The sequence below is a fragment of the Capsicum annuum genome, chromosome 5 (genome assembly GCF_002878395.1).
Source record: "Capsicum annuum cultivar UCD-10X-F1 chromosome 5, UCD10Xv1.1, whole genome shotgun sequence".
NCBI lineage: Eukaryota > Viridiplantae > Streptophyta > Magnoliopsida > Solanales > Solanaceae > Capsicum > Capsicum annuum.
The window spans coordinates 78,313,237-78,327,671 of record NC_061115.1 but is presented as its reverse complement, the minus strand read 5'-3'; positions in this window follow the sequence as shown (position 1 = coordinate 78,327,671).

The following is a 14,435-nucleotide window of genomic DNA, read 5'->3' as shown; positions in this document are numbered from 1 at the left end:
TAAATCGAAACAACTCTTACAATTGATGGCCTATTTGTTACAACTGACGGAGCACCTGTTGGAAGAAATCAAGCCAGTAGCAAGGCTGGTTTGATTTATTCCAATAGATGACCCATTGGTTGTAATATGCCAGTCATCTATTACAATAGATAGGTCACTTATTGCAATAGATTGCTCATATGTTGAAAAGATTGATAATCTATTACAACAGATGGGTAATCTATTACAACAGATGGGTCATCTATTGGAATGCTTGTTGTAATGTTTTGTATTTGTTGAATTTTTTACTGCCCTTTTTAAAAATTATGTAGACATTAATTGTAATGTTTTTTTGTTTCTCTGTTGTTTGTCATCAATTGTTTTTCTCTTGTTTGTAGATAAAAAAAAGTAAAAGTGGATCAACTTTTTACTGACCAACATAAAAGACTAGAGTAAAGATAGGTTCGGAGGAACAAGCTACTCGTAGATGAAACTTCTTCATATATTGGAGGTATGTATTACTGGTCATGTTATCATGAAAACACATATAGAGTACACTGATTTTGTGAATGTTGTTCTTTACCGATTAGGTATTTATCATTTAAACAAGATATTGTATTTTACAGTTAAGATTGATAGGTTTAAAATGATAAGGCTAAGGGACTAAGTAGGTGGTATAGATACCCTATTATGATTTAATGATGGTTTTGCTAATGTTTATGTGTCAAGTTTGGAGAAGAGATCAAAGATTTTAGTAGCAGTATAAGGATTCAATAGTGATTGGACTGATTTTAAGGGTTCAATGGTCTTTTGAAAGGCCTTCGGAGCCTCGCACTGCTGAAAACAAGAATGGCAATCAATATAGTTATTGCCCTGGTACAAATTTATATGGCTAGATTGCTCGAGGTGATGATTATACAACAGAAGGTACTTGGAAAAATATCTATTAGGGAAAGGGAAGGTGTTGAAGACTATATATCAACTCATCCCTTATTAAAGAAGAAACACAGGGCTGTAAGAAACGTGTAGCTAATTTGGCCGATGAAATTGAAATAAAAAATAAAAAATCTAAATGAGATAAAAAATGAAAGTGTATCCAAAAATAAAAATACATCACTCGTTGTTGAAAAAATGGTGAAGTGGAGTAGAGTTGAAAACTTTGCTAGGTAATTACAAATAGTTAGCTAAAATACCTTAGGCTTTGACCCTTGGAAAATTTCCCTATTTTTGGCTTCTAGACATTATAAGACTTAGGGTACTTCTCATATGTTGTGGTATGGTTTAGTTAGTGTTGGTCATACGGTCATCAGTGTAGGTTGGATGGGTTCTATCCAAGGTACGGTTGGAACATACAAGTCGTATGATAGGGTACGGGTGGGGTGACCTAGTCGTATATTGTCCAGTATTGGGTGGTATTGAGTGGTTGAGTTTCTGGAATGGGTACGACTAGGTGGGTATAAGTCATATGGCTTGTGACGGGTCATTGGTTTGGGTTTTACTTCACTTAATCTGAAATTTAGTAACTTAACTTGGATCTGAGTACGAGTGGCTCAGCATGAGTCGTGAGGATAAGGTACGAGTCATATAGTCTAACTCATATGTTGGACAGTTTTCAACCCCTAATGATTCTGTTATGGGTACAAGTTAAGGGTACCACTCGTACCCTAGGGTACGATTGGTATGGGGTGGTCGTACCATCTTGTATGAATTTTAAGTTGTTTAAGTTGGGGTAATCTAGATATTTCCCCTCTTAACCTTTTAAGGCCCCATGACTTATAACACTCTTGGGACATTATTTAACCTATTTACAATCACTCAAACTCTCTAAAACACTTTTAAATTCTCTCAAGGCTCTTGGGTCAAGGAAGGTTATGGTTTCATCAATAGGATCAATTAATAGCTTACAAGGGTGATTTCTCTCCATCATCTTCATAATCTAAGGCATGTTACCCCTTCCTCATTGTTAGTTCCAACTAAAGGCATGTTTTATGAATTATTTTCATGGCATAATTGTTATATGATTTTGTGTTTTTAAATTTATAAATGTTTGGTTATGGTCTTTCCATACTTTAATTATGGATTTACATATTTTAATGGTGGTTTGGACATTTGGTTGCATGGGAATGGTTAATTAGTACCTGGTTTTGATTTTTGAAACATTATGCCCCCAATGTGTTTGATAAAATGCTTATGAGAATACTTTTACTACATTGTTGGACTTTTAATGGAACTATTACATGGTATAATTTGGTAATGGAATCCTAAATAGTATAAATGGTTTAAATGGTTAAATAGTAAGATCTTGGTGGCTATGGTTAGTTTTATTGAAAGCCTTGTGGGGGCACAAGGGAATCCCTTAAGCAAACATAATAATGATTACTTGTGGGGTACATGGGATTCCACCAAGTTAACTTAATAATGTAATCATTACTTTGGGGGTACATGGGAATCCCTTCTTCTTAAATAGGATGGCTAAGGACATTACTTGCAAGCTATAGTCGGTATGATGATACCACTACTTATAGCCTTAGTTAATAATAAATAGAATGGTGGTTTGATTGTATGGTAATAGTTTTAATTGGGCAATAATGGTGGGGTGTGATAGCTAACCGTGAAGGTATGATTCTAATGAACAGACACTAGAAACTTATGTTTGCCAGTATGAGGATTGGTCATGGCGACCATATATGATACTTACGGGGTATACAGAAATCCCCTAAGTACACTTGTACATATGTATCATGGAGAAAGAAGGGTAATTGGGAATCCCCTACTCCTATGGTATCTCCGGTTCATGCGGCTACACACACCAATGCTCGTTTAAGGGGTTACGCTAGACCCATACAGCCTATGGGTAGTTCTAGGATGGTTAAGCTATAGATACCCAGGATAATGGTTTTAAAGGCATGCTAAACCTGTTTTTCTTTCCCCAGAATGGTTATATATATCTGTATATATAGTTGTGAATGTATATGGTAGGTTTACTTGGTTTTATAGGTTGGCATTATTTTATCATTATCCTGAGTGAATGCTAGAGTTCACTCGCTAACCCGTGTTCGGGTGGTTGTATCCCCAACCGATGTAGGAATTGACCATTTTACTTCTCTTACTAAGTGATTGGATTCGGGATCAGCTCAGTTAGATTGATATGGTGAGCCTTCATATTTTGGAAGGCCCCATTTCATGTCATGGATGTTTTTACATACTTTGTCATTATATAGACTGTGGATTTGGCTATAGTCGGGGGCATTTCCCGTACGAATATTGTCTTACTTTTAGTTATAGGCTTTGTGGGACTACTATGGGTTGGTATGGGTAGTGTTGGTAATGGTGTCAACCTTGGCATTGGTATTGGTATTATAGTTGATATCATTTTATCGTATTTAAGATTGTTCCATCCAATTATGTTATGGACTCATACTTGGTTATTGTTTTGGTTTTGGTATGGTTATTAGTTGGCCATTGGGTGGTTGGACTTTCTTGGGTTGGTCTCGATTATGGACCTATCCCAGAGTCTAGAATTGTACAAAATGTTATCTTGTTATATGTTCAAAATTTTATCTAACACAGGACATGTGTTTGGAGGTTGGGTTGGGTAACGGGAGTGGTCCCTGATCCTGGTTGGACTTAGGATGCCCATTACGACAAGGCCCTAATTTGGGTCATGTCATTAGCATGGCCTGAATGATAACCCATAAAGCGCATGATTAGAACTTAAAGGAAGAATCTTAGCGAGCACCAAGGGGTGGTTAAACGGTCCTTTAGAAACATAACTTAAATCAACAACTCCTAAAGTAAAATATTAGGGATCAAGACAAGGTAGCAATTTTTGAAATTAAAATTGCATCCTAGGCCTTCTGCTTGTGGTTCTGGTCAGGTCAAAGGCAGTGGAAACAAAAAGGCATGGGATTCTGCCCAAATTTAGACCTTTTTGTTTCTACTACCATTGACCTGATCAGAACCACAAAGAAAAGGCATGGTATGCAAGTTGGACTTTAGAAATTGACTCATTGGATTCCCTTATTTTTACTTCAAAAGTTCTTAGTTTAGTTTTCGTTCTTGACTAACCATCTTACCAGTCCTCAGTACTCACCAAACTGCTTTCTTAGAGTTTTATTCCTGCACTTTGTGGATTATTATTTAGGTCATGCTAACTAGTCACAGTTACCTAGCTAAGTGTCTAGCTCCATTCCACTTTACCATTTTTCTTTTCTACAATGACTGGCGAATTTTAATTTTTGGATACACTTTCACATTTATAGATCATTCAGATTTTTCATCTTTCAAGACAATTTTATTGGCTAGAAGTTCCTTGCTTGCTCCCATGTGTTTCCTCTTTAATAGATTTCAGATGATATATGGTGTTTTCCACCTCCCCTTTCTCGCATAGGTATTCTCCCAAGTACCTTTTACTGTATAATAGTCTCCCCAAGCCACCCATCTATATAAATTTAGATCAAGGGAATTTTTATTGATTTTCCATTCTTGTTTGCTACATTGGTGGCTTCGAATGCCTTCTCAAAGTATATTGCAGCATTAAAATCAGTTCAGTTATTATTAAATATCTACAATGCCATTAGATATTGATCCCTTCTCAGAACTTGACGCATAAACATAAGTAAAACTATCATTAAATTGTAACAGGGTATCGACACCACCTTCTTAGAACCCTTCGGCCTTATCAATTCACACCTATCAAACTAACTATAAAATGCAAGATCTTGTTTGAAGGATCAATGCCTAATCGATAAAAAATTGTATTCACAAAATCATTGTACTTTATGCATGTTGTCACGATAACCTGATCAGTAATACATAACTCCTATGCATGAAAGTGGATTCATCCATCTTCACGCACCTTATTCTTCCTACCCCATCAATGTCAAATAGTTTTTAATTTTTGTTCCCATCTTCAAGTAGTGTACATAACTATGGCGGCTCAAAGGGTAACCATCTTCAATATCAAAGGACTATATGCATGTCGAGAAAAAATAAGTTCTACGTATGTAATGCACCATGATCGTTGTAATAGTAAACTTATGTTGTTGTTTGATGTGAACTTTGATAATTTTAACTCATTATTGGGAATACAAAATGTTATTACCCATGTGTTGCAACAGATGAATGGTGGCTAGAAGAACACAATACAGTTCTTGCCACTAGTTTGTGTTCTTCGAATAGATGACAAATATGTTTCAACAGATGGTCCATCTGTTGGAAAAAATTACTAAAATAGTTATTAAATAAAAAGTGGGTTATTGAAAGGGAGAAAAATCATGACTTTTTGATTATTTAATAAAGAAAAATGGTTCGTAAATAAATTATAAGGAAATAAATGATATACACTATTTAAAACTGTAAAAAAAATGGTTAATTAATTTTAATAACTGATGTTACTATTAAACAGGTGAAAAGTCATGAATTTCACCTGTTTTGTTTATAAATCTATTGTTTAATCTAAATAATTGAAAAGTCACCAGTTTGGATTAATAAAGGTATATGATAATTAAAAAAGACGTGAATAGTTATGACTTTTTATCTAACATATTCAAAATAGCTGATGAATTAAATTCCTCATTTGTTGCAACTGATGAATCAGTTGTTAGGAGAAATCAAAACATCTCCTCCAACAGATGATCCATATTGCACAACAGAGAATCCATCTTTTACAACAGATAACTTATTTGTTGCGACAAATGACTCATCTGTTGCACACATGAACCATTTCTTGCAACAGATGGTAAATTTGTTGCGACAGATGGGCTATCTATTGCAACAACTCAATAAAAATGTATATTATTAAAAGAAAAAATTATTGAAAAGGTGAGGACGTCTTTGATTATTTAACTAAGAAAAACGATTATTTAATTTGAAGAAATAATTAATATTAAGAAGCTGAAAAATCATGGATTTTCACAATAATAAAAAAGCCACCACTTTGATTTAAGTAAGTCATGACTTGTCACAGTAATCAAAAAGTCACCAGTTTGAATCTAATTAATAAAATGGAGGTGAACAATCCTGACTTTTTTCTAACACATTCAACTTTAATCCTCTATAAATAGGTCCCTCTTTACTCGTTCATTCTACTCCACTTTATTTATTTCTTGCATCTTCTCTTTCATATTACAACTTCAAACACTTCTCTTCAAAGTGCAGACTCTTTTTCCATTAAGGTAAGCTTTTTAGTGTGTGTAAATCTGCCAGTTGGTATTATATGTTGTATTACATTCAGACTCTTTTCTTTACTCTTGTGTTTACATTTTCTGTCAATTCACGCATGATCTAGAAATGGACGATCCTATTTGGGACATTTCTATTATGCGATACACCATGCGGGAACTTTAGAGGCAGGTTAATAAACTCCAGTGGGAGTTGGTCGCCGTTAGACAAAGGATGCTCCGAGAAATTCACAGGCTGAGGAGGGTCTTGCTACTGCCGTTGATGATTGACCGACTGAGAATAATAATAATAATAATAATAATTAGATTATGTTTTTCTTTTAGCGTATGTATTTTTATTTTTTTATATCGGATCTACCTACCTAATGTCTTTTATTTTTGTTTAATGAAAAATTTATGTTTGGCCGACTTTGACTTTTTAATTCTTATTTAATTTTTATTCTGTCTATTTCTTCTTCTCAACAAACTTGTCGACGGTTGGAAGTAAGAAACAAATTTGAATCCAGTAGCAATAGCAAGAGTTTTGAGTTTTTCAACAAATGGACCATCTGTTGAAATAAATTGATCATCTGTTGGGTTTGTGGCAAGAACTGTATTGTGTTGCTCTAAAAAATTACTCATCTGTTGCAATAGATTGGTCATCTATTGGAGGAACACATTCCAGATGATGAACTGTGTTGCATTCTTCCAGCAAATGTCCATTTGTTGCAACAAATGGGTAATCTGCTGAAAATAATTTTGTGATCTATTGTATTTAGTTCTTGTTTTACCTCTTTTTATAGATGCACAGGTTAATAAAAAAGATATTTTATATACTAAATAGTAACATTTACGTTCACAACAATGAGTTAAAAATATCATAAGTCCATAACAAACAACAACACAAGTTTTCTTGTTACAACGATCATGGTGGATTACAATCCGGGCATATAGTTCTTTTGTGGCTAGCGTCCTTACATATGGGGCACTTGTTTTTTCTTGATAGAAATGATTCTTTGACTCCACGCCTCCTTTTATATTATCTTCTTACAGGTTTGATAGTACTTGGGTCAATATATAAAGGAGGTATTAATCTCCCCTAAAGTTCTACAGGAACAACCTCAAGATTTTTCGGTAGGCACTGGATTAATATTCTCACTAAATACCATTATATATATTTCTACCAAATGATATAATGATGAGCACTCATAAATTTTAGTTCCATATTGTGCACCGTATTGGGCTCGAAGCTCTGCCATAGCATGTGGACAGGATATTTTTCCTAAGTCTAACACTTTACATATACAAGATCTTATTTGAAGATTGATCGTGGCAACATCACCATGACTGTTGATACTAAACTTGTAATCTTCTATTTGATGAGAAAATAACCTATTCCCCAAACTAATGTTCATTGATATTTTTTTCCATTTCTAGAACAAATCTGATTCCTGCATTCGTGAATTGCATACGCCTTTCGTGAAATAATTTATCATACTTCTTGTTTATTTTATCAAATAGTGTCACGATGAGAAATTCACTTTCAAAACCAAATAATGAATTCACTGATTCAACTATGTTTGACGTCATAATATTATACCTATACAAAAGAATTACTTAGTATGATATCATCCTAAACTTGTAACTCAAACAAGACATTAAATTCATAAGAATGTACCTATTTGCCAAACAAAATGCCCATCTCTACCTCTCGAAATCAACACATATGAGATGTCGTGCAACCTTGGGATGAATATTCATTATTTCATTAAAATGGTCAAAAAATCTCATCTTTATTATATGCTCTAGATGCTCTATAAAAAGGGTCACAACCCTTTTATTGTGACAGTTGGTTCGAATATTATCTCTAAGATGCCTCATGCAACAACCAAAGTGAGCATCATTGGGATACTTGGATGCCTATTCAAAATAAAACACAACTCTTTGGTATCTTCAATGTAGCTTTGCATTTGTTCAAAAAAAACTTTAAATGAGGCATCGTATTCCTTGTCAGCTACACAAAAAGCGACAAGAAATATGTGACTCTCTACATTCTGTTCCACCGCCACTAGCAAAAATCCTCCATACTTACTCCTCAAGAAAGTCCCATCGATGACTATGACTTTTGTCAAATGTTGAAATCCAAGAATCCAAGAACCATAGGATATAAAAAAGTATTTGAACCTTCTTTTTTCATCAACATGCAATGTCGTCTTACTTTCGAGATTTATCGACTCAAGCATGTAATGGTAGGCATCGAGGACTGCATACTCGTGCTCGTGTGTCCCCCTAACCAAGTCCTTGGCAATCTCCATGGTAGTATATATCTTTTAATAACTAACTATAAAAACCAATTCTGTAAGGATTTGATTGGTCATATCACTTATAGAAGGGTCTTTGCCATTGCGGAATCTATTCTACAAATATTAACCGAGGACCTTTGCTGTGGCATGAGGATTTTGGCTCATAAAGTACTTCGAACCACATGTGTGAAACTTTTCATAAACATTAAAGACAAATTTGTCAAAACTTAAGTATTTCATAGCCCTCAACCACCACTTGCAGTTCAAATTAGCACATCTAAAGGAAAAGACTTTGCTCGAATTAATCACCTTCTTTAGTCTGAAATCTTTAATCAAGCAAGCAATAAACAAAGAAGTAGATAGTTCAATCTTATCCTTGAATAAAATTCCCTTGTAAAAGTTAATCTCTTTATCTTGGCGATTGTCCGACTGTGTTGATTGAGAAAAACTGCTCACTGTATTGCTCGCAATAACGGGCATAGGTGTTTGATCATCATCTAGAATATTCATGTCCAGATCATCCAACTTATCATCAAAGAGGTCTTGTTGTTGTTGTTCTTATACATTTTGGTTCTCATTCTCTCTCGGCTTTTTAATCATGTACACTCTTAACACCTGCCTAGCTGAATCACTAAGATAAGCATGCAACTAAACCTGATCGATAATCTTGAAAGGTAGTACCCTCTTATTTTCAAAGAAGTTATGCATGTAGCTAATGACGAGTTCTTTTAATTGACAATTCAGTCCACAATAGATAATAATTAAGTTTATAAAATCATCATATAAAACATTACTTTGGACTGTCATAGCTATTATCTCTAGCATTTTACCCTCCTTTCAATGCCATACATATCGATTGCTCTTCTTGATCCATTCATCATGATAATCCACCCCTATTGCTATTGATCTCTCCACCAGTGGTACCTAAATAAAGTTATTTGTTAAAAAAAGTTAATAATGACATCATAATAAAATTAATAGTAATTTTATAGTATCGATACATGACCCCCAACAGATGAGTAATCTGTTGCAACAGGTAAAAAATATATTACAACAAGTCAGTGATTTGTTACAATAGATGACTCACATATTGGGATCCATGTTATGATACTATAGAACCTGAATTTGATTCCAAAAAATAAGTTATTTATTGTAATAGGTGAATCATATATTACAACAGATTATCTATCTGTTGCAATAGATGAAAAGCTTATTGGGATAGATGTTGCAGTACTAAAGAACTTTCAAAGTTAATTCCTATAGATGAGTAACATGTTGCAACAGATAACTAATCTGTTGCAATAAATGACTGACCTGTTGCAACAGATGACACATCTGTTAGAATCGAGTTCAGGTTCTATTGTAATAGGTGACTGATCTAGTTCAACAGATGACTCCTTTATTGCAATAGATAACTTATTCGTTGCAAGAGATGATCAATCTGTTCAATTCATGCTACAGCATTATAGAACCATAAACATGAATCCAATATATGATTCTTCCGTTGCAACAGATGACTCATCTATTGCAATAAATGAGAGATCTGTTAAAATAGATGGCTCTTATGCTGGATTCATGTTCGGGATGTACGTATTGTTGAAAAAAACAGCAGTAGCAGTGTACCTAGATGACAAATTCAACTAAAAATCATAATTTTACTTACCAAAGTCACCTATGAAGTAATACCAAAGTGATGTACGAAATAAAATTTGACCTAAAAAATTTGTCTAGTAGCAGCAGTAGCAGTAACAACAAAAACAATGGTCAACAAGAAGAAGATGAAGATGATAATGAAGAAGAAGATGATGATAATGAAGCAAAATATGATGAATAAAGCAGCAGTAATAATGAACAAATATCGCGAAGAGAGAGAAAACAACAATGGATGAGAAGAGAGAGAAATGCACATTTTTTTATCTTTGTTTCCTGTTATATTAGGTTAACATTTGGATCAAAGTATAAATTAAAAAACTTGTGGGTTATTCGCAAACTTCCCCAAACTTTCTTAATCCATAATAAAGTAATTGTCACCTACACTTAATTATTAAAACTTGAGTTATCTACACTTCATTTTGAAACTCTTTTGTGACTTTTAACAAAATTCCCCATGTAACTATATCACATGTTTAATATTTTCTTGTGTTGGTTGTACTAGGGTTTGATGCACTTGTTCTGGATAACAGATGAAGGTTCGATCGGGCTTTTTATTTTTGAGTTTGTTAATTCAGCCCTTATAATCAAACTATAGACTTTGTGCTCGGATTCTTATTTGATAATATGATGATTTGTTTGTTTAATTGGTTCCGTATTAATCTGTTAATTTAACTCCATTTTGCTTAGCTTATTAGTGTCAGAATGCTCACTCCTATAAAGATTTGGTTTTGTTATTTTTTTTTTTTCTAATTCATTATGTATAACCAAGATTTTAACTTTGTATGTGATTTCTTTAATTGTTCATGCATGAATAGTATTGTGTTTTAATTTGTTACTATTAACGCAGCTTGCTTGGTTTACGTTTAATTAGTATTGCTTCGAGAATGTGTCATAGCAAGGAATTTTTTTTTATGCGCTTTTTATGTTTTTAATTTACCAATTCACGCTATTCTATTGGCCAAACAGATGGATTTTTTCTCTGAATAATCATACTTTCACTTGAATTTTTATTGAATGGCAAGTGGATTATACATTATATATGGCTGATTTAGAACTTGACAAAGAGAAACTATCTTATATTTCAATCATTGAACTATGGAGTCGTTTCTTATACTTGGAGAATTATTTGGTGATCAGCAGATAGATGATATATATTACTGAAGATTTTATCAAGTTAGCTATTAATTCTTATGTGCAAGATCAGAAAAGGATATCAGACTGATCACTAATTCACATGGTGCTTCAGTAATTGTTGGTATGTTCTTTTATTTAAGTCATCTTTTGTATTCACTATTGTTATTCTTTCTACTTTTGTTTATTTTGTTTAGTTAATGGCTTTTAAAATTATATTTTAATTTAATTATATATAATCAATAATTGATGATGAAGATATACTCAAACAGGCTCATATATAATAGTTAGGGGTGCGCGTTAGGTCGGTTCGGTCTGATTGTTTAATATCGGTTCAGTTTATCAGTTTTCAGATTGACAAAAATGACATTCGTAACCAAACCGAAATAAATTTCGTTTGGTTTGATTTTAACAAATTCGGTTATGTTTTTTTGGATTTTTATTTGGGTTTGAAATATTAAAATAGTCAGCCTCTCTTTTTCATAATTGAGCATTTAAAATTGAAGGGGATTTTTAGAAAAAAAAAAAAATTTCAAACTTGTTTTTCATTCCCAAATATAAATAACTATAAATAGCCCAACATGGATGAAACGAAATGAAATAATCATAAACTTAACATAATACATAATGTCATAAATCATTACATATAATATAACCTTGCATAAATAGTCCATAAAATAGTCCAAAGTAACCAAAATAGTCCATAAAATATTCGAGTCACTAGAACAATCCATAAACAACCTGCGGCGTATGCGAATTTGCTATTAAATGTTAATTGTGAATGTGAATTACTAAATATTTTATAGTATATACATAATATAATATAATATTATATATATATATATATATATTATATAATATATATAATAAAATATATTTATGTATTTATAAAATTTTGATTTTTTGGTTTAACCGATTTTTTTTAAAAAAAAAAGAAAACCGAATCAAAAAATTGAAATTTTAAAATTACAAATCGAATCCGATCCGAAAATCTGAAAAACCGAAACCAAAACTAAATTTCAGTTTGATTTTTTGATTTTTCCCGTTTAAACCAAAATATGGAGGAGTAGTTGTGTAAGTTCTTCACATTTAGAACTTATTAAACTTTAACAAGTAATACCATAATTCATATGTGTTATAAATCGTATAAATTTGGACCTTAAATAATTTGATGTCGGAGGTATATAATTTTATAAGAATATCATTTGTTGGTCATTTCTTTATTTTTGTAAAAAAATAGAAACAATTCTCTTTGTCTTTTTAAAATTATTTCTCCAAAGATATTGAGAGTTTATCCAAGCTGAAACTTTGAATGTAATAAAAATTAGTAGATTTTTATGCTTCAAAAAGATAACCTACATTCGGTAAAATTGTCATGTATTTAGGAATTCTCTTATTATGTACGAATTTGGAGTTAATTAATTTTTGAAGTTAACAAAAAATTTGTCAACTTTTAAACTAGTCACTACACAAATATAACTCTTATAAGGACTCATAGAGTAAATAGTTTTTAGAAAGGAATTTACTGTCAAGGAGGTAAAATTGTTAAGCATATATAAATTAAAATTGATCAACTTTCGAATTATTAAAAGTGATACAAAGAAATCATTCCTTCAATTTTGGTTCTACTTCGGTATAGCACAATAATAAATTTTATTAGAGACAGAAAACCTAACTTTTGGGAAGATGCAAATAGATCTGGATTAGAGCTAAAATTGGCTGATTTATGAATTAAGATTAATATCACATGACAATGTTGCAATGGACCAAGTCCAAATTCTTTTTTCGATAGTGTTCGTTGGTAAATGAGGTATGTACTTTCATCACGCATTAAAAAGTCATTAGAAAAGTGATTTGAATTTTTTATTTTTTATTATAAAAGTCTCTACAATTGACAAAATTGATATACTTTTTTTACAATTATTATTTAATTATTTTTATAATATTTTAAAGACTCCTAAAATATATAGGAAGAGATTTACGTGTGTTAATGACTCCTAAAATGTACATGTAAGGTTTCTTTATATTCTTTATTTATGGAAGGTAAAACTTGAAAATTTTAGGGCAGGTGCTCCTTTTACTTTCTTTCTAAAATATTTTCATAAAAAAACTTTCAGCAAAGTCAATTTAAAGGGTTATTTTCTAAGTCTTTGTTTGGATGGTGGTTTGTCATGGTTTTATAATGTATGGTACAGTATGGTATGGTATGGTACAGTATAGTATGGTACAATACCATGTCTGGATGCACAGTATCGTTCACTATAATTTAATAATAGTTTTTTTTGTTTGGTTTGATGGTATGGTACTATATGGTAACAGATAAATTTGCTAAAATGCCCCTAATTATTAATAAATTGGGTATCCATGCAGTTCCACTTCGAAGAATCTGTGAACAATGCAGATTTTTAAAAACAAGTACAGTGAAAAACTAAGCCAAAGGATGATATATTCATAGAAACGACTTGAAGAATAACCCAAACCTTTTCCTCACTTTCATTCTTGTTACATCTGCCACTGTTCTCAACCAAGACAAAAGGAATTAAAGCAGCCTAATAGCAAACACTACTAGAAATTACCCCTATTGCAACGAACCTTTTAGCAACGGTTCCCAAAGCGTTGCAATAGATTATCTATTACAACGGTTGGAATCGTTGCAAAAAAAATTGTTCTAGTAGTTCGATAACTGTTGCGATTGGTGTATAACCGTTGTAATAGGATATGTTATAGCAACGACTTCTTGAACCGTTTGCATAAAGTCACCTATGGCAACGCTTTTCTGGAAAAAAAACCCTATTGCATCGCTTTTTATTTTCCCTCCCAATTTTTTCACAACATCCACCAAAAGTCTTAAAAATATATCGTAAAAATTAAAAAATATATAATAAAAATAAAAAAAATATATATACCAAAATAACTTTAGTACTCTCATTAACTCATCTCTCTCATCGATCTGTATATACAGCACTCGACAGTACATCAGTAGTGCGCCGATTGCCAGTCGCTTCAACTGCCGCTACGATCGCCTTTTCGACCAAAGCTAACATTTTAGTACTTTCATCACTCTCATCGAGCAGTATATAGTAGTTGACAACAACTCAGTATAGCGCCTATTGCGCCGACTGCCAGCCGCTCCGACTGCCACTACGACCTCCATTTCGACTAACGCTCCGACCACAAATTCGATTTACAATAATCCGACCGAAAATTA